The sequence below is a fragment of the Octodon degus genome, unplaced genomic scaffold, assembly GCF_000260255.1.
Source record: "Octodon degus isolate 3935 unplaced genomic scaffold, OctDeg1.0 scaffold00003, whole genome shotgun sequence".
Taxonomy (NCBI): Eukaryota; Metazoa; Chordata; class Mammalia; order Rodentia; family Octodontidae; genus Octodon; species Octodon degus.
The window spans coordinates 21,271,355-21,293,280 of NW_004524579.1; positions in this window are offsets into that span (position 1 = coordinate 21,271,355).

Sequence of the window (21,926 nt, forward strand, 5' to 3'; positions counted from 1 at the left end):
AGAAGAAGAAGAAGAAGAAGAAGAAGAAGAAGAAGAAGAAGAAGAAGAAGAAGAAGAAGAAGAAGAAGAAGAAGAAGAAGAAGAAAGTGATCAACATATCAAATGCCATCTTGACTTCCTCTTTTATTTTTTCTAGGAGTGTTATTGTAGGTTTTCCTTTGTTATTTAAGCCTTTGAGTTAATTTTGTCAATGATGTAATTCTGTATTTAGATTCACTTTTTTCTTCCACATTGATGTTCAGTTGAAAAGACCAATTACCTGCTTAATCTTCTTTCCTTTGCTCAAATGTCAAAGATCAACTGAAAATATTTGTATGGATATATTTCTTTCCTGTTCTTTTTCAACACTGCCCTAAATATTGCCCTTAGCAGTATGTCTTGAAGTTAAGTAATGTCTGTCCTATAAATTTACTTCAGTATTACTTTGGGTGTTCTGAACTTTTGGGTTTCCTATACCACTTTAGAATCAATTTGCTGATACCTGTGACATAACTTCCAAGAATTATTATTGAAATTGTGACAGATCTATAAATTAAGGTGAGAAGAATGGGAATCTCAATAACGTTGTATCTTTTTATGTATGTGTAGTATTTCTCCATGTATTTAGTTCTTTCATATAATTCATAAGAACTTTATAGGTTTCCCCATATTGATTTTGTATTTTGATAGATTTGTACCTTAGTATTTCATTTTGGATACAGTACTAAAGCAAATGGCAATAATGTTTTGGTTTCAAATTCTACTAATACATTTCTATATATAGAAAAGCAATTGACTTTTTGTTTGTAATATATGAATTTATATTTTAATAACATTCAATTTTTAATTGTTTCTTGTATCAACTATGCAAGATGGGATTTTTGTACATAAGCCAGATGTGATTGTGCATGCCAGTAATTCTACCACTCAGGAAGCTGAGGCAGGAAGATTGCTGTAAGTTTGAGTCCAGCCCCTGGTGTACATATTACTTTCTAGTCGATTGTTCTGTTTTCATTTCTAATTCGGTTTTGCACTATTTTTCATTATTTCTTTTATTCTACTTGCTTTAGAATTGCTCTTCTTATTTTCCTAAGGTAGAAGTGTAGATTGCTTCTAAAATTTGGAATTTTGCCTTTTTTGTAATATATGCATTCAGTGCTATGAATTATCCTCTAGGTACTGCTTTTACTGGATACTGAAATTTCAGTAAATTCTATTTTTATTTTTATTTGGCTTATATTTTACTTTTTCTCAAGATTTCTTCTTTGTTTTCTAGCCCATATGTTTAGGAGAATGTTTAATAATTTGCAACTATTTAGTGATTTCCCAGGTATGTTTCTGTTTTCAGTCTTAAATTTAATTTCACTGTGGCCTGAAATAAGACATTGCATGCTACCTATTGTTTCAAATTTACAAAGGTGTGTTTGATGTCCAACCATGAGGTCTAAGTTGCTGAAGGTTCCATGTAGTTTGACACTGTATTAGTATAGCGTATGTTTTTCTACCCACTTGATGTATTTGAAATGTCCGTATTTAAAATAGGTTTTTTGTACTTACCACAAATTGAATGTAGTTTTTTTTTTTCTTTTTTTACAAAATCTACTTTGAGGGTGGTTTTTAATTAATAAATTTAAACCATTGACATTTAAAATAATTGCTGTTATAGTTGAATAGCTACCATATCTCTTACCATTTTTTATTATTACCTTCATTCTTATTTTTATCTTTCTTATGTTTCCTGCCTTCTGTGATATTAACTGAGCATAAGATTTGATTTCGTCTTTTTAAGCATGTGAAATATACTTCTCTTTCTGCTTTGTTAATGATTACCATAGAAACTATAATTTACATTTACTATACAAAGAATGAAGTCAAGTCCATTTTTAAATAACACTGCACAACTTCAAAGACAGCTCAAGTACCTTATACAAAATAATCCTAATTTTCCCACCATTCATTATATTAATTATGTTATTGATTTTGCACATATGTGCACATATACATGTGTATAAACATCTTTGTTATTATTCTTTTGACCAAGCTTATCAATTTATTCAATTAAGAATTAGAAAAATAAAAATTTATTTTGCCTTTGTTTAATCCTTCTCTGTTGCTCTTCCTTACTCTCTGGAGGCCTAAGCACTGACCTATATACTTTTCTCTAGAGTACTTTTATTTTATTTAATTAATTAATTAATTTATTTATTTTTGGTATCAGAAATCAAACTCAGGATGTGTGTTTGCCAAGCAGGAGCTTGTGCTGTTAAGCTGAGTCCCCAGCCCTAAAGCACTTTTAATATTTCTTGCAAATCCGGCCTACCAGTAGAAAATCGCCCCAGTATTTGTTTATCTGAGAAAGTCTTTCTGCTTTACTTTTGAAAGATAATTTTACACAATACATAAATATTTCATCCTACTCTCTTTTTTCTGGCATAGTTTCTGAGATCACGTCATATATCATTCTTAACTTCCTTGCTGAGGAAGTAACTTCTGTGACTACTTTCAAAGTTTAATCTGTATATCTTATGTTCTAATTGGTTTTTATTGAAACTTTTGTTTTGTTTTGTTTTTATTTTTTGTTTTTTGCAGAACTAGGGATAGAACTCAGGCCCCTGCACTTGCCAGGCAAGCACTTATTCCACTGAGCCATCTCCCCATCCCTGTGCTCCTAATTTTGAATGTGATATGTCTATTTATAAGTTTGCTGACATGCATCCTCCTTGGTGTTCTCTAAGTTTCTGGTTTGTATGTGTGTTATTCAATTTGGGCTGCTGTAACAGAATACCATTCACTGGATGTTTTAAACAATGGAGGTGTATTTCTCACTGGTGATGTTAGGATGTCAATAAGCTTAGGTTCATGATGAGGTCTACTTATTGACTGATAGATGGCCACTGTGCCAGTGTATGCTCACGTAGTGGAGAGCAGGGGCAGATGACGCCAGCTGCCCTTACAAGGGACTCATTCCATTAAAGGAGGCGCCACTCGCATGAATACAATTAGGTTCCAAAGCATTGGGAGAGGGCAATGAATATTCAGTTTATGCAGAGTCTGACATTAGTTTTGGTGACACTCTTAGCCATTTTTCTTCAAATATTTCTCTTCTTCCTTTTTTATTCTCCTTCTGCTGTAAGAGAATACTACAATGCATACAATGATGCACATTTACACTTTTACACATTGATACTTGCCACATAGTTCTTGGATATTGTCTTGTTTTTATTTTTCAGTATTTTGCTCTTTGCTTTTCTAATTTGGAAGTACCTAATAATATATCATTAGGTTTTCAGTTTTACAGATTCTTTACTTTTAGCTCTTTTCATTTAGCTAAGATGTTCATCAAAAATATTTTATATTTTTGTTGTAATTTCTATATTCTTTAGTAATTCCTTGGAATGCTCAGAACCATTGTCCTGGTTGTGTTGTGTTGTGTTTTGTTTGTTTATTTATTTATTTATTTATTTATTTATTTATTTATTGTACTTTTAGCGAAGTGTCTACAGAGTGTTCAGGATCTCACTACTAGATTGGACTCATAGTGATCTGCCTGTTTACAGTCTCCTAAGAGCTGGGATTACAGGTGCGTGCCACCACGCCCAGTCTCAAATGCCCTCTAAGCGAAGCCCGGGGATCAAACCCCTGGCCCCTGCACCTGCTTGCAGGTGCTTTAATCCGATGATCTGTGTCTGGCCCTCTGTTACTTGTTTCATCTAATTTTGCATACTGCCTACTTTATCCAATAGTCATTAGTAACCATGGTTATTTGAAATTTTTGCTCTGACATTTCTAACATTCCTGTCATATCTAAGTCTGACTCCAAAATAGTCTCTGATCCTTAAAATGGTGTTTTGCCTTTTAATTTTTTTCTTGATAGCTGATATGAAATCCTGGGTAAAAGTAATTGAGATAAATAGTAATGTTGTCACTGGGGTAAAGAAAGAAGAGCAGTTCTACAATGCTATGATTAGATCTCAAATTTTTAATGAGAAGTCAGCAAGACTATGAACTTTATAACTTCTCTTGGGATTTTTCCTCTTTCCTTGGCTGAGACTAGGTGGAATTAGCCATTTTACTTTTCCATGTTTGGCTGCATTCGGGAGGGGAAAGACATTTTAAGATCTGGTAAAACATTTTGTCTTGGGGACTGGCCTTGTGAAGAATAACAGGATGTTCTGGCATATTTTAAAATGGTTCCCTTTCTGTACCCCTGTCAGAAAAGCTTTGTGTTTGTTTGTTTGTTTGTTTTTTGTTCTTTTTTCTCAGTCTTCACAGTAAAGACGGGAAAAAGCTCCTAGAGGCAAAAATATCTGAAAAGTGTGGATACCCCAGTGTTATTTGTTAGACTGGGCCACATGGACCCCTAACAATTCATCAGTGACAGCCCAGATTTTCCTGCCCTGACTCTGGTTCTTGTGGAGGTCTCTGCTCATGAGTTTCTGCTCTGGTAATTATTGTCTTTATGGGTGCTGTTGCTATAATTTAGAAAACAGCAGTTTACCCCGGAGTACAAATATCTTTGTTTTTCTCCATGTATGCCGGACTGCACAATAATAATATATACTCTTTCAAAAGTATGATATATTTTGCATTTGAAATCACTACTAAACCCTAAACATTTGGTAAGAAATGTATTATTGATTTTTGCCTTTTAAAATAACTAATAGCTATATTTCTGCCTCTTTCTGAGTTGAGGTGATAATGCTTTTCCTATTGATTATAATAGATTTTTGTGTACCTTGGATAATAACCTATCATCTATAAAATGTGTGGAAATAATTTCCTCTTGCTTATTGTTAGCAAAAAGGTATGTTCATCAATATAAATGTGTTTTCTTCAAAATTGTTCCATATCTCCTATTACTATGTCCCATTTAGAAGTCTAAATTTTGGTAAAGTTCTGGGTTCAATCCATAGAACCAAAAAGCAAACCCCAAATAAACAAAATACCAAAGCTTAAAATTTTTGTACTTTCATCATCAGAAAAATTTCGTTTCCTGTGTAAAGTTGTTACTTCTTAGAAACGACAGACTGCCTATTCCATTTTTACCTACTGGACTCAGAACCATCGGCTGGTTGCTTAGAAAGCCTTTTGAGATTAGTCAGGGAAACTTGTCCAGCAAACAAAGCCTGGGATGGATACTATATATATATCCACCTAGTGCAGGTAGGGAGCAAGAAATCTGGAAATAGCAGCATGGTCTCTTCACTCCAAGAGGTCCAGCCAGTGGATCATTCACAAAGACGGTTTCCAGTGACTCCCTTATGCTTGCTTGAGATTGAGCAAAATAACCACACATGACACACATGAGAACTGAAAGATTTGGTGGTGTATCAGTGTGAAGAAATAGGAGATTTGGGCTGAATGGTAAATTATGCATCAGTGATAAGCACCATGTAATAAATGCATTAGGACTGAGGTTACAGTTGGAAGTTAAGAGTTGGCCACAAATCAGAAGAAAGTACCAGGAATTGAAACATTGTAGAGACAGCACACTCCCCGACCCCACCCTGCTTCACTGTGTGGCGCCAATCATTCCTGTAGCTGTTATTTTGAGTGGCTACCTTGGCCCATCAGGCTGATGGGCAGTGGAAGAAATTACATACTACATTTAATTGTCACATTTAGCAGCACGCAAAGCAGGCCTTCTTGGAATTTTAATAGAGTGACTTGGCTGGCTTGCCAGCTAATATAAAAACAACCTCCTAAGTACTCTCTTTTCTGCAATCTCAATGACCCTAACTGATAAACTCTTGCAACCTTTCTCAATTTAATTCAATTTTCTGACATTTAAAATTGGATTTTTTTATACAAATTAATGTTGAATAAGAGATTTCCTCACTAACCTTCCCTCTCTCCCCCCTTTCTTTTTTTCCGAAAAAGAATACAAGAGACAAATCGAAATATAACTAGGTAAAATTACAAATAGTACATAACTCAAGACACACAGTTAGCATACAAGTTTTTAAAATAAAATATTTCCCATAGTTGTTTATCTGAGGTAAAAACTAAAACCAATGTTAAGTTTACTCTTTTGTATATTAAAAGGACTAAGTTTTATCTGGGCATAGTGGCATGTGCCAGTAATTCCCATACTCTGGGAAGCTAAAGCTGGAAAATCATAATTTTGAGCTCAATAACAGAGATTTAAAATGGTTTGGGATTGTAACATGATGCAAAACTCTGGATTCCATCTCTACTATAAAGCAAAAACAAAAACACCTAAACTTTGTTGCTAATTGTATAGCCTTAGAGCTCAGACAGGTAACAATCAGCATCCCAAAGAGACAAGTTATGCACCATCTTTACTTTTTCTTTTCTTTTCTTTTATTAGTATTTTAGGGAAGGGTCTACAGGATGCTCAGGGTCTCACTGCATAGATCAGACTCATAATGATCTGCCTGTTTACAGCCTCCTACGAGCTGGGATTACAGGTGTGCACCACCACGCCCAGTCTCGATTGCCATCTCAGGGTGCCCCCGGGGCTGGGCCAGCACGGCAGGCCCAGGGATTGAACCCCTGACACCTGTGCCTGCTTGCAGGTGCTTTAACCCACTGAACTATTTGGCCATATGCACTCTCTTTAAATGCAATTCTCTTTCTATGATAGTGGTAGCCTAGATGTCTACCTGATATAATGATTGTAAGAATTAAGTAAAACGCAAATGTAGCACTTGGTTGCTTTCTACCACAGAAAGGAGTTTAATCACTGGCTGATATTTCTGCTTTCCTCTGGGATGCTACATCAGACTTTGTTTATCAGAATCTGCATCAGTGTCTATCCCCAAGGTATTTAATTTCAACCAAACATTCTTAGGTAACATTGGGTTTAATTAACAAACCTAGAATATGATCGGTTCCTATACAACTAAATCATATGTCAGTCTTGAATTTTGTGAAGGTAAGAATGAATGTAATTGTATGAAGCTCTTATTGCAGATACAGTGGGCAACTTAAAGAGTCACTGAGGTAATGTTGTCAATCCCAGGTTTCCAGGGATTCCTTTCTGCAAAGTTAAATCCGATCACATCTGTCATTCTCTTGGGTTACTGTGTTGTATATGAACTTGTCTTACAACAATTGTTAGTAATTTAGGATGTCTCACTATGGTCTCTAACCTGGAGGTTAGAGCTAAACTTACATAGTTTCAGACCTGGAACAATTCTGAACCTAACAAGAGCACATGGTGCAGCTGGGCAAAACATAACCTGTTCTGTGCCAGGCAGAAGAAAGGTGGTCCCTCTCTGTCCCTGAGGCAGATCAATAAACAAAATAATGTGTGTGTATAGTGATAGCCTCTTCATGATAACTTAATTACTCAACCCTGATCAGAAGTCTGAATTATGAACCCTCCTCTTCTGAAATACCTGAAATATATAGCTCCTGTGAAATATATGGCTTTTGAAATACTCCATTTGTTTATTATTCATGAACATAAAAACAAAGCTTTAGAGAAGAAAATTGAATGCAAAAGTGGTTCTTAAATAGGTTGATTTACTTTTACTTGTCACATTCACTTTTCTGTCTTTAACTGGAGTCACATAGGTAAGTATGTAAAATGTGACAAAATACCATGATCATTATCATCATTATAAACCATTGTAGCATTTCTCTCCTCTGAGTCCAAACACTCTCACACTGCACACATCCTAAACTTTGCCCTCTTTTTACACCATTTGTCACTTAAACAATTCCCTCCGCTATGCCCGGTGGATGCTGTGCACATGAAGCCTGCCAATGCTTTTAGTGCTTCTCAGTTTTCTCCACTAAAAATAGCAGACACATAAACTCCCTAATTCCCTGCTGCAACTAATGGAATTCCAGCCTCCAAGATTTTAAACAGTTTCCTCCTCTGCAATCCAAGTAACTAAAATGCCCCTGCTCTGCCAGCTCAGGTGTCATCATTTGGGAAATATGACTTCACAACATTCTTTTTTTTTCCTAGTTGTTTGCTTTTTTCATTATTTGCAGTTCAGCAGCTATTAAGATCCAGTGTTGCAGAAAATAACAATAACAACAAAAGAGCCACTTAATAACTAAACTTAAGAAACCAAAGTAGTCAGCAGCGAACAATGCCTTGTCAACATTTCTAAATGGAACAGAAAGAAGGCAGGCCAAAAGGACAGTGAGAGGGCAACAGAGAGAAAGGGGTACTCGCTGATGGATGAGTGCGCATACGAGCTTCAGCTAATGGCTAAGAGAACCTTCTGCAGCACACTGCGGAGGAGGACGGAAAGAAGGGAACAGGCTCAAAGGGGCTTCCAGTACCCTAAGGTGGGTAGATCCAGACCTTGCAGAGTTGCTGGAGTCAATAGGATCTCCAGGATGCACCTATAAACCTCCCCCAGTGTCAAGGCTCTTTCTCCTCCTCAACAGCATGATCTCCCTTCTGTATCTTATTTCTCCAGGGTCTTTCCCTCGAATGAAAGAAAGAAATTCCCTAGGTGATGAGAGTTTAATATACTCTTCCTCCCCAAAGAACTTTCAGAGGCAGCAGAGACTTGTAATCCTCCTCCAATGAGGAAAAGGAATCAAGAGAAATTATTTCTGGGGTGGGGTTGAGATGACCTGCGGAGGAGGGGGATACACTTTCTGAGGTTACTATCATATGCCCTGCTGTATAGTGCTCTGGGGCCCACAGATGTTTGTGATTGAAGTATTATATTATCAAAGACTTTATGCTCCAACATAAAACACAACTGATTTTGAGGAGCAGGAGACACTTAGGCCTGAAGAGCTTTCCAATTCCTATCAAATCTTTACCCATAGGCATCTGTGTATCTAGTAATATATTCTTGAATAGAGTTTTTATGATGTATGTGACTTACTGGGAAGTCAATTCCAGAATTCAGACCACTCTATGTTTCCCCCTGAATAAAAGAAAAAAATCTTTTCCTGACTTACTTTCAGAACCTCAGTTGGACCAAGGATGCTAGGAAGACAGATCACCCAAGAATCCCAATCAGTGATAACCATCTCTTCTTCTGAAGGGTTTATCTACTGCATCACCCAAGATAAGAGAACAAGATTGTAATTGCTCTGCCACTTCAAGGCACTGCTAGATTTCAGCCACTCACATGGCTTCACACAGCCCCAGAGTTCTATGGGTTGAGCTTGGTTCACCTCCTCTCTCCAAAATTACCACCATCAGCAGTGATTTAGAAAGGTTTAGAAATAATCCTCCCAATCTTCTGTTGATCTGTTGACAATGCCCAATAGATTTAAATTAGTCTTTATGAGTTTTATTTCTTTCCATATGTGTATTTGGTACAGGGTCTACTACACAGATTGGACTTGTAGTGATCCTCCTGTTTTCAGTCTCCCCAGAGCTGGGGTTACAGGTGTGCACCCCCATGCCCAGACTCTGTTGATGGCTCAGCATGCCCTGTGGGCAGGCCTGGCATGACATGCTGGAGCTGGAATCAAACCGTGGTTCCTCCGCTTGACAAAGCAGGCTCTTAGTCAGCTGAGCTATCTCACCAGCCCGTCTTTCTGAGTTTTAAATAAGACCTGCTATTGAAAATCTTGCCTAATTGTTTGCTTCAATGAAAATGAATTTCTGACAAATTAAGTAGTGTTGGCAATTTGGAGTCCTTTCCTGAATGACCTACTAACTAAAATTAGCACTGCTGAAAACCATGTGTACAATAAACCTCCAGCATGTCTCCCTGCCTATATTTTTATCTCTCTATATAACTACTCTTTGGTTTATGTGTCAGCCAGCTTTCCACCAAGACACACCACCTTCAAAAGGAAATGTTTCATTAGGCTCACTCATGAGATTCAGGAGGTAGCTGGCTGGCCCCAAATGTCTCAGAAAGCTGAGCAAAGCAAAGTGCTTTGTTCATGGTACATGAAAAACTGAGCAGAAGAATAGCACCAGAGATGGTAAAGGGCAGAGAGACCAGAAAGAAACCCACCACCTTCTCTCCACCACCCACCCAGCCACCCAGAAAAGTACCCTGCCATCCACTTAACAGATCCCCAAACCAATCAAGTTGAATTCCTCAAATTTATCTGTCATGGTCTGCATAACCCTTTGGAGGCTGTTTTTAACTGCCATTGCTTACATGGTCTCTTCACACGCATATCTAATAAAATCCCTGATTTTTTTTGTCATTTAAAATAGCCATTCACTTATTGAATGGAGCCACATGATCTTACTTATATGAAATTATTGATAAGGCAAAAAAATAGCCTCCAATGGAGAAAAGGGATCATCTGGGATGGGCTGGAGATGGCCTGGGGAGGAGGGGAAAGAAACTTGCTGGAGTTATGGTCGTGTGTACTACTCCATACTACTCTAGGGTCCACAGATGTCTGCGGTTGTCAGACTTCAGCGGACAGCCTATTTTCAGTGAAAACCTAAGATGCATGCATTTCAGTGCATATAGGGTTTTTGTTTTTGTTCTTTTGGTAAGTAGTCATGTTTTTTTCTATCCTTCCAAACCAGTTTCCAGTCTTAAAGAATAAAAAAATCCATCATTTAATTTTATTCAGGGCCAAAACCTTCGAGTCACATTTTTCTTACCTCCTCACACTAACCCATCACCAACTGCATTGGCTCTAATTTGAAGAGATAACTGAATGTGGTTTATCTGAAGTACCACGTTATCAACATTCAAAGTGAAGACATCATCAACGATTCTCTGCATCACTGCAAGTTTCCTAGATAGTTTCTTTGCTTACAGAGCCTCATCTCTGATGCAATGCCCCATTCCCTGCAGCTGCATCGTCTGGTCCGTCTGCCATAGCTACCCTGAATCCAATGGTTTGTTTTTTTTCTTTTTTTTCCTGTCCTTCAACATTTCTGATCACAACTAAAGTAAAACCAAAATCACAATATATTTTCCCCATTGACTCAGAGGCAGTAAAATATCTGGCTCCTGCCAAGTTCTCCAAACTAATTTCTAAGCTCCTGCTCCCTCTTTGCCATGGTAGGCATGCTGCTCCCCTGACATTCCGCCAAGCACATCCCTGCCTCTCCATTGGTGGCACGATGTCATGGCCCCAGCCAAGAGCGCAGCTCATCTTGCTTCTCAGGGCTCCATTCTAATTTTAGTCTCTGAAAGAGATCTCCTTGATGGCTCCCTTCAATCAATCCTTCCATCGTTTTCTGCTTTTTACCCTATTTCAATTGCTTTCATGGCATTCATCATGCTTTGAAGCAGATTATTTAATAGTCTTACATACTTGAATATAATCTCCATGAGGTCAACACCTTTATTTTGTTTACAGCCATATTATTATTATAATTCCTGGACCCATGCTACAGAAGATCCATTCATACTTCTTATAAGAGTAAATGGGCACACTTGTTCATTGTTATGGTTTGTGTCTAGATATCATCCCTGAGCCTCACTCAGTCATCAGTGGGGCATTTTAAGACTGGCTAAATCCAGAATGGATGACACTAGGGTTCATTCACAGTGCAGTAGTAAGGTTAAGGAGCACAAGGATTAAGGGTGCAAGTGCTACCTGCCCTAATTAGCCTGATAAAATATAAAAGACAGAGAAAATTGTGGTGACTCCCTGTTTGCCTAGTTGACTTCTCCCCACACGTACTACTTCTCCTCTGCAAGGCCAATCTACCAGGCCACCCTACCTTAGAGACAGCCAATATGGACTGAAACTTCTATACACTGTGAGATAAATAAACCTTTCTTCTTTAATTTTGGAAAGTGACTAGGACATTCAATAATGACTTAAACTCTGTAATAGACAGTAAAATTAGCCACTATCACTTTCCCCCTTTCCTGAATGTACCTGTTCCTCCACGAGTAACAAGGTCTAATCCCCACTCATAGGAATGTTTGCTGGTCTTTGTTGGCCTTTGTGACTTGCGTTAGGAAGCAGAGTGACAAAAGGAGACTGATTTGTTATTTCCAATGGCAAGTCACAGAAGTCTTGTAGCTTCCATCTGAGTAACTCAGAACTCTTTGACTGTCTTTCTGGGGAACCAGCCATTGCAGTTGCCAAGAAAGGCCATATAGAAGCTCTCCAGCTAGTTCAGCCAAGGTCCAGCTGACAGCCAGAATTCACCAACTACCCTACTAGTGGTAAATTTTGGCTATTTAGTTAAATCCAGTCTTCAGATAGCCCCAGGTTGAACCACTACTGCATGGCAACTGCATGCCTTCCCAAGCAGTAGGTAGCCTCACAACTGAGCACCATCAACTCACAGAATCACAAGAAGTAGTAAATTGTTATAAGCTGTTAAGTTTTGGTGTGTTTTTGCTATACTGCAACAGATAACCATACACTCTTCAAAATATTGTCTTCTTGGGCTAGGTGTGGTTGTACGTACCTGTGATTCCAGCACCTAGGAAGTGTCTGGGCTGCTTAGTGAGTTCTAGGTCAGCCTCAAATACATAGTGAGGAAGAGGAGGATCAGTGACTGAGCTAATAATTAATCATGCAGTGGTGATGAAGCTTCCATAAAAGTACCTGAGTCAAGGCATCTGAAGATCTTCTGTGCTGTTGTGTTACCGGCAGGTGTCCTCCCCAGAGTAGGGAAAAGCAGGCATTTTGCTAGTGCCCCCAGCCTTCTGCCTTCTGACTTCATTCCTAGTTTTGCTCAGGGAGTTGATTTTACATCTTGCTACGCTCAGCATTCTTGGAGTATGAATTAACACCTCGCTAGCATTTTTCCGGGGTGGTGCCTTATAGAACACTGCTATTTGGTGGAGACCATTGCAGACAAGAGTTTCAGAAGGATAAAGCAGCTCTCCACCTCTCAGGACTTATAGACCAAGACACATGGGTGGTCATTATTTATTGCATTTCTGGCCCATCCGTGAGCCCTGTCTGTCATTACACTTGCAATACAAGACAGTAGTAGTTCATTGTCTTAGAAATTCTCAATGTCCAAAACAAAATTACCTTTTATTGAGGTTGGCTTTGCTGGCCATATTGGACTTATGGTTGGCCTTCTAGGGAGGTGACCAAAGTCACTTTAAAATTGGGAATATTTAGGGAGAAGCTTATCCAAATCAATTTAAAAGAAAATCAGTTACAATTTTCATCTAATAATTTTATCATTGTTTTAATAGCAAAATATCATACCAGGTTTAAAAAAAATATTAAACTCAGAAAGAAAGGGAAGAGGAAAGAAAAGAATAAAGATAAAATTTAGAAAGAGAAATAATAAACAAAACAAAAAATTGAAAATACTAAAAGAACAAATTATTTTTACTATGATACTTTGCTCTAAAAATATCAGTAAAATAATTTAAAATATGAGAAAAAGATAAAATTTAAAAATGTGGGAAAAAGCAATGCAGAATAGATAGCAAAATAGGCAAAAAGTCAAGAAAAGGATAAGCTAACTTTGGCCATAGTCCCTAAGGTCATAAAAAACCAGCTTTCTAAGTCGAATGACCAACATCTTATGCTAAGGAAAAGGCTTATATATATACTCAGGATTTCTAAACAATGACTCTGCAGAGTAAGAAATAGGTTTATCATGGATAGACCTGGCTCGCATTGCTTTATTGCCTTTTTATATTAAGAATATTTGCTCATTAATACAGGGAAAAAATGGATCTCACAGAGCATTTTGTTTATATGGATTATAATGATTGGTTTTTACGGGGCCGGGGAGATAGCTCAGTAGATTAAGCGCTTGCCTGGCAAGCGCAAGGGCCTGAGTTCAATCCCTGGTTCTGCAAAAAAAAAAAAAAAAAAAAAAGATTGGTTTTTACCTTAGTAAAGATCAAACATATAGGATACTTTAAAAATAAAAAAAAAATCAATAATAACTGGAAATGTGATAGCAGTTGAGTAATAGGAAAGACATATTTTGGCTGAGAAAGCTCTTTTGGAAGAATAGGAATTCATGACAGGTTTTGAAGAAAGGGGAAATTTTGACTGGGTGTAAACAAGCACACGTTTTTTGGTTTTTGTTTTTTGTTTTTGGTTTTTTGTTTGTTTGTTTTTGTTTTGCTTTGTTTTGGCTTTTTTTTTTTTTTTTTTTTTTTTTTTTTTTTGGCAGAACCAGGGATTGAACTCAGGCCCTCACACTTACCAGGGAAGCACTTATTCCATTGAGCCATCTCCCCAGCCCCAAGCACACATGTTTTTGCAGGAAATTTTTAGAAAGGCATAGAGCAGTATATGCACAGCCATGAAAGAAACTTTTGTCTCTTCAAGCATGGAGTAGGGTTGGAGAGAAATACAAGGTGGAACTGAAGAGGTGACTTGAGGTTCAGCTACAGAATAGGAGTACATTCCTCTCACTACAGTATACTTACAATAGCCATTTGATCGTTAGAATCATTTCAGAATATCAAAGGAGCTCACCTCCCTTGAAGCCAGACTGACCCAAATCCCACTATTGGTAGCTGTGTTTCTTTGGACAAGTCGTTCACTTGTCTGTGCCTCCTGTCACTATTTCTAAGGATAATATGGCAACGAGAGTAACCACAGAAGGCTGTTATACCTAAAATAATGCAGAGTCTTGTAAGTGCTGGGTAGGAGTGTGGCTAACACAAATATACTAGTCCCTTACCCCACTTATGATTTTGCTTTCTGCATTTCCTGTAATCAAAACAGCTCAAAAATAGTAAATGGGGGCTTGGAGGAGAGCTCAGTGGTCTAATTGCCTGCCTGGCAAGTACAAGGACCCATATTTGACCCCCTGTACTGCATGGCATGCCAGACACCAAATCCCAGAGTGGTGGTGCATATCTGTAACTGAGACAGGACGATCACTATGAGTTCAAGCTGTGTAGCAAGACCCTGTACAAAACAAACAAACAAATAAATAAATATTTTTTAAAAAAATAAAAAAGGAAAACTCCAGAAAAAAAACAATTCATGAGTAATTTTAAGTCATTTTATAGTATATAACTATACTCGTATTAGTTTACCATTAATTATCATTACAATATTTAGCTGTGCTTAATTTATAAATTAACCTGTCATAGGTCCATATGTACAGGAAAATTACTATAAGGGCTGGCCAGATAACTCAGTGGACTAAAGTGCCTTCTTTGGCAGAGCCCAGTGATCCAGGTTCAATCCCCAGAGTACTGTGCTGGCCCCACCCCCAGCGTGCATGGAGACCTTGACTGAGGCTGGGGATGGTGGTGCACGCCTGTAATCCCAGCATTTGGGAGGCTGAAAACAGGAGAATTACTATGAGTCCAATCTACATAGTGAGACCCTGTATACCCTGTAGACCCTGTCCTAAATTCATTAAAAAATTAAAAAAAAGAAAATTACTATAAAAAGGTTCAGTACTGAGTTTTCAGACGTCCATGCATTGTTTCAGGAAGGAAGTCCTGAGGAGAAGGGGTCACTGCTGTACTACACAGGGAAGGAAAAAGTTAACAATGAAATATCCATTTTACCCTCTACAACACAATAACATTTGTGGAGTTTATTGTCAATGAAAACATTTTCCATTTGCTTGTATAATTTGCTGTGTCATCGTTGCTTATCAAAGTGATAATTTTAACTACTAGCTATTTCTACTCTAATTGCTATATTCTTCATAAAATATTGCTCTAGACAGTAACCTTTTATGATTCGCTTTACTATGGATGTTTCAAGCTAAAATTCACAAGGATTCATTGTGTAGGAGGCTTGACTGCTTTTCACTTCATTTCACATCAACCTCACAAGTAGAAAAAATTAAAAATCCCGTGTGATGCAGTGCTTCCAGGTTACCACAATGACAACACCAGCATCAGAGAGAGTGGTGCCTGCACTTAGCCTTGGGTTTTAGGGCACCAAGATGTTAGAAGAGGCAGAAGAACTGAATGATCCAACATCTTCGTGGTAGAGAAGAGTAAATGTAAGTCCATAGACCTACCCAGCACCAACCAAGTCAAATATTCTTTGCACTTTCCTGCTTTGCTGTGAAATGTACTTGCACACTTGTTTATGAAGATGGCTTTGTCTGGTATTTGAAGATAACAGCCACATCACTATGTCAATAAAGTCTGCACTAGAAAGATGTGTCTAGAGGGATTTTGGAACCCTAAAGAGTCATGGAGTGTGTCGGTCTTCCTCCAGTCCATGCCTCTACAACTGCCTCCCTTCCTTCCCTGCAAATCATCACTGGATTTTGAATATTTATTCTGAAATCCAACACTCTTATATATGTCCTGGAAAATGATCTTTTAAGAATATGCAAATATAACATTCTCTATGTCTTTTGAAAAGCCCCACTGAGCATAACAGAGCTGAACTGTGCACAAAATCCCTTGCACACTGATTTCAGAAAGGCAACCTCCTAGTTTTTGTTATTAGAATAATCCTCTCAATAACTACTCTCAATCATTTCTGGCTTTCCTGAAGAAGTAGTTCTTGCTGAAAAGTAGCCAAACTCTTACTTTAACAACTTTCTTTTTTTTTTTCTAATGCTGAATGCCTTTTATTTATTTTTTATTTTTTATTGAGAAATAAATATAAATGAGACAGTTTCACAGCTGATTAATAGGACAGTTTTGATAATCAATACATCGTGCATTGTTATCTTCTTAGTGGTTATCCATAGCACAAGAAGCAGATAGTATATTCTGTCCAAACACTGTTAGTACACCTCTTTCTTCTCATTGAATTAAGCAAAAGTAGCTATAAACCTATCCTAACTATTTTGTATATATAAATACAAAATGATCTTTCCTTTGTATCCTTTTTCTTTCAAAGGTGAAACCAGAAAGTCCAGAGTGGCTGTGAGGAACTGATCTACAAATGTCAGTGGCGCCAGGATAATGTTCACAGGATCATGCTTAGTAGGCTATGGAAGGGCACCTCTGTCAGCTTACAGGTCTCCCAAAGCAGAGAGCATAGGGGTGATGTAAGAATAGTGAGAATGAGGGAAGGCAGCACAGAGAAGCATCAACACTGAATGTGCCGAAGCCTGAGCTGTGGTTCACATCTGTAGCCCCTGCATTCTGGAGGCTGAGGTAGGAGGAAGCTGTTCAAGGCCAGTCTGCACCACATAGTGACACCCTGTCTCAAGACAAGAAAAAGCAGGAAGGGGCTAACAGAAATGACATAATGATTAAGGTATTTTAAATGTATGTACCAACTTCCCAAAATAAACACTCTTATCATGTCATAACATGCAAACAACAAAAGGAGGTGTTGATTTGGTCACCGCAGAGCTGGCCACCAGCAGGAGCACTGGGGAAGCTTCATGAATTTCATTCAGAATCACTGTAAGGACAGGGGCAAATGTAGATTTCCAAGTTGTGCTGAGTTCCTGACACAGACCTGCAAACTGCCTGTAAGCAAAGTTGTACTGTGGGATGTGGGCATAGGGTGGGACAGGTATGCTATGCACCACCAGAGACACCTGCATGAGGCTGACTGGTGCCTTCCACCCCTGTAGCAGATGCTAGAGTCAACATCAAGACCACATTGCTTGTTTTGTTCTTGGTGTTATAGAGACTGAACCCAGAGCCTTAGCACTTAGCTCTATCCCTAGTGCTTTTTCTTAGGTTCTTCTTTTGAGACAGGGTTTCACTAAATCATTAATTTGATTCTATCAATTTCAGGTTTCTCCTCTGTAAAACCCAAAGGTCTAAGGTGAGTGTGCTATGGTTTTATTAGAGATATTTAAACTGGACTCATTTTTATTTCATCAAAATGATCCTTCTCACCTGCAAATAGTGTAGAAATGTTTCTTTTCCCCTATAGTCCTACCAAAAGTTGTTATTGTTGGTTTCTTGGCAATAGCCATTCTCCTGTGGTGAGATGGGATCTCAGTGCTGTTTTAATTTGCATTGATGGTAAGAGTGTAGACTGTGCAACCACTGTGGAGATCAGTGTGAAGATTCCTCAAAAAACTTGAACTAGAGCTTCCATTCAACCCAGTTATTCCTGTTCTTGATGTGTTCCCAAAAGATTAAAAACATCAATTCATGGTGATGTATATGCACCAGTGTTTGTTGCAATAGTTAAATATTGGAAACATCCCAAATGGTCATCCACTAAAGAATGATATAGATGTGTTGCTTTATATGGAGTACTACCTATACACAAAGCAGTTCTTGTATATGGATATACCAGGATATGCTTGAGACATTTCTAGGTAAATAGATGCACAATGAGGCCATATTGTCAAGTGAAATAAACTGAACACACATGTGTAAATAACATTGCACCTTATTGTGAGAAACAAAAAGAGTAAATAAGGACCAAAACATATTGTAGACATTATTAAATAAGAAAATGTTCAAATGAGAAGAAGAAATAGGGATGGAGGAGGGGAGAAGGAATGAACTGAAAAGAAAAATTTATGAGAAAAGAAGGACAAATGTAAAGAAAGCTTTTGTAGATAAGGAGCGGAACAGGAGTTGAAGAGAGGGTGAAGGAATGGAGAAAAAAAGAATCAGGTTTAGATCACGTACAGATACAAATTCCCTACAGTGAATGTGATCATTATGTATGCCCAAAATTTGCCATGATTAAACAAAAATAAACACTTCTGTGCAAAAAGCATAAACAATGATCTCCCTCTTACAGAGAGACCATATTGCGGGGTCTAGGGATCTGTAGATGCCTGAGTCCCGAGTGCACCGAGCAGTGAACAGCTCCAACCTTGACAATACTTTGTAGCTTTAGATCCTCCAAGGCAAATAGTAGGGAGCACAGGCAAGTCATCCTCTCTGGAAAGCTTCATGGATCTTCTGTGCATACTAAGCATGAGGGAGGCTCAGGGCTTAGAGTCGTGAGCCAAGCAGACTGAACTGTGTCATGTAAAATAGACACATGAGCCATTCAATCAATAGTTGTAGTAAAACAATTTTAAGGTTTCTATACTGTAAGTATAAGGAAGGAAAGAACGTAGCATTATAATGGTGTAAAACTGTGAAAGGGGACATGGAGGGATTTGACTTGTTCAGAAAGCCAGTAAACATGGGGTCTGAAATGTAAATGCAAAATAGACCTACATGCGTGACAGAAGGGATCAGAAAGAGTACAGCTCTGGAAGAGGAGCAGCACCTTTGGCCAAACCCGTGAGTAGAGCAATCATGTTCTCTAAAGCAATTAGCAGAAATCCAGAGGGATCTGATGAGTTAGTAGTGCACAGAAAACAAAGGAAAACATAGCATGTTCTATGGAGCTTTGGAATGAGCAGGAACTCCAAGGACACATTTAAGTACAGGGTAGCTATCAGTTCCGCTGTTATAGATAAAGTATTAATTACAAAGGGATACTATCACCCACGTTTATTCAGTTGATATCATTTGGTTATATTACCTCCCCATGGGCTGTTAATCCTAACAGATGTAGTACTGAAGTATTAATAATTCCTTCTCATGGGAACTTCTTCATAAATTTATAGATCTTATGTTTCTAGTTTATACCTCAAGCATAAAGAGAGAAGGGCACTGAATAGAGAGAGGGTGACTTACCTGAATATATGAATGGTTTAAGTGGACAGTATATACTACATTTTGCATTTTAAAAGACATAGAGATTTTCCATTGACCACTTTTAAAAATTGACCATGAATTAAACTGATATTTTCTTAGCTTTATAAACTGATAAACATGACCTAATGTAATAAAATCATATGCTTTTCCTTTCAGCTTTATTGAGGCTTATGTGTATATTTTTAAACAACTCCTTTAAAATCCTACAGAAAATTGTCATTATTTAAGAAGACAAAACCTGCATCTGGCCGTATGTCAAGATAATGGCTAAAGTCAACTGAAAATTTAGATCCCATGGCCCTAAGTCATCATTTAGTCTGCTGCCTAGGAAATCTGTGGAATTGGGCCACTCCATGAGAGACTAAACTCCCACCCTCAATACTACAGTCTGTCTACAGCACTCTCTGGACTGAGGATCCCAAGTAAATTTGCAATATGTTTATATGTTTCCTAAGACGAGTCTCACCTGCACAGAGTAAGATAACGATCTCATCCAGCAACTTTGAAAGAGGTTGAAAAGTTTATTAAAATCTACACTAATATGATGAGTGAGAAATGATATAACAGGCATGACTTTAAACCCAATGACGTGTATTTTTAAGAGTAAATTATCAAATGCATGTTACTGGGATGGGCAAGTTACCAGTTTCACACCTCACAAGTAAAAAGACATTAGCATGTCTTGTAAGCTCAGCTAAGTTCTTCTCCCTTTAGGCACCTCTTCTCACTATCCTTTTCCTCTCTCCTCTTCTCCCTGGCTTTCTTCTCTCTCAGGTCCTGTCTGTAGACAGCATTAACCATTAGGTCTTGTTTTCTGATTATCATAAAAATGGGAAGAAGAGCCAGACGTTTACAAAATTCTTACTTCTCTCCTTGATATGGACATATAGATACTAGCAGGAAAGACTAAGAGAAATATGTCACCCAATACCCTGGAAATGTGTGAATCTTTTCTGCCCTAATAGTGCATACACATATCTGAAACTGATACCAGCTAAATAAATCCCCCTTCACCCACCTTTCTGGTGAGGCATCTCATTTGAGATACCTTTTCAAGTACTGCAGAGGTGAGCCAGGGGGCAGGCAGTCAGAAGAAGGTTATTTTGAGGGGTGGTTTAATTTATGGGGTTTATTTGTATCCGCTATCGTTCAGCAGGAAACCTTGTAAATGATGTTTCCAGGCACTAAACTGTGATAACTGAACTGATGAGTTAAAGACTTGACTGAACATTTAATGTTGCTTATTAAATAATTATGATGAGGTTTGATGAATGTCTCTGATTCCCTGAACTTCCAACTGAGATTTTCAGCATGAGTTTCATTAGACAGACGTAGATAAAGCCTGCTGCAATACAGCTGCAAATAAGCCTGCAAAACATTTGAGCTAGAAAACCTCAAATGTGAATAATTCAACTCTTAGTCTATCTTTCTTGGTCCTTCAACTAGTATTTCATTTTCATCTGCTGAGGGAGTAGAGACAAATTATCCTATGTCTATGGGGTTTTTTAGAGTACCACTGCAAGGTAACTATAATTAACCATTAATTAAAAATTAATCTGTAGTCTTTGTGAAATGAAAACGTTATTCCATTTAAAAATATAAATCTTATTCTTTTTTTTTTTTTCAGTACTGGGGATTGACCTCAGGACCTAGCATTTGCCAGGCAAATGCTTGTTCTACTCAGCTATCTCCCCAGCCCTATAAATCTTATTCTGTTTAGCAATCATCTTTTTTTCCAGAATAATGGAGTTATGTGTCCAGTACAAGTGATCAAGGAGAAGCACCATGACTTATGGAAACCAGTGAGCTTACTCAGTGTCAGACATAGATTCACTTGCTGTAGACACGTGTAATCCACTTTGGAAACACCTCCATGCACTGGTATAAGGGCTTATTAGAACATCCAGCAATGTAGTTTCAAATCAAAGAATTGAGACTCTGATTTGTCTCTACCTTAATCTGTATTATTTTTAATGGCAAAATTCAACTTACATGTTTTATTTGTGCTTTCATTGTTGATATTTGTAAAGTTTTTGCTAAAAGTCTACTCCAAAGTCAGAAAGAAAGTACCTTGTATTAGAATGAAAGGATTGCTGGGATTCAAGAGAGTTAAATAACATTCAAAGAGGCACTGGAAGGTGGAGGTTAGGGGCATAGGATATAGACCCTCATTATTTGTGTCTAAATTTCCATGTCCTTTTTCACCAGCCATAAAGCAAATCTTAGTCATGGGGTTCAGGAGTCCCTGAGTCCTAGTTAACCCTTGAAGTAGCTAAAAATACATCCAGGAAATTATTAGAATTCTTGGGCCTCAGTTGTCTTATCAGAAAAAAATGAAGCCATTTTGAGCCCTATTCATGCTCATATTTGAAACTACTTGATGATTTAGTAAAAATTTCTCTAGAATTTGTCATTTTTGTCTGTTATATATTTATATGTTATATTATACTATATTATTAACCATTATAATATATTCTTTTATTATATATTTTTCAAGAAATATATATTTTTTCATTACTGAAGCATATTTAACTGGTCCATTGACAAAGTTAGTTT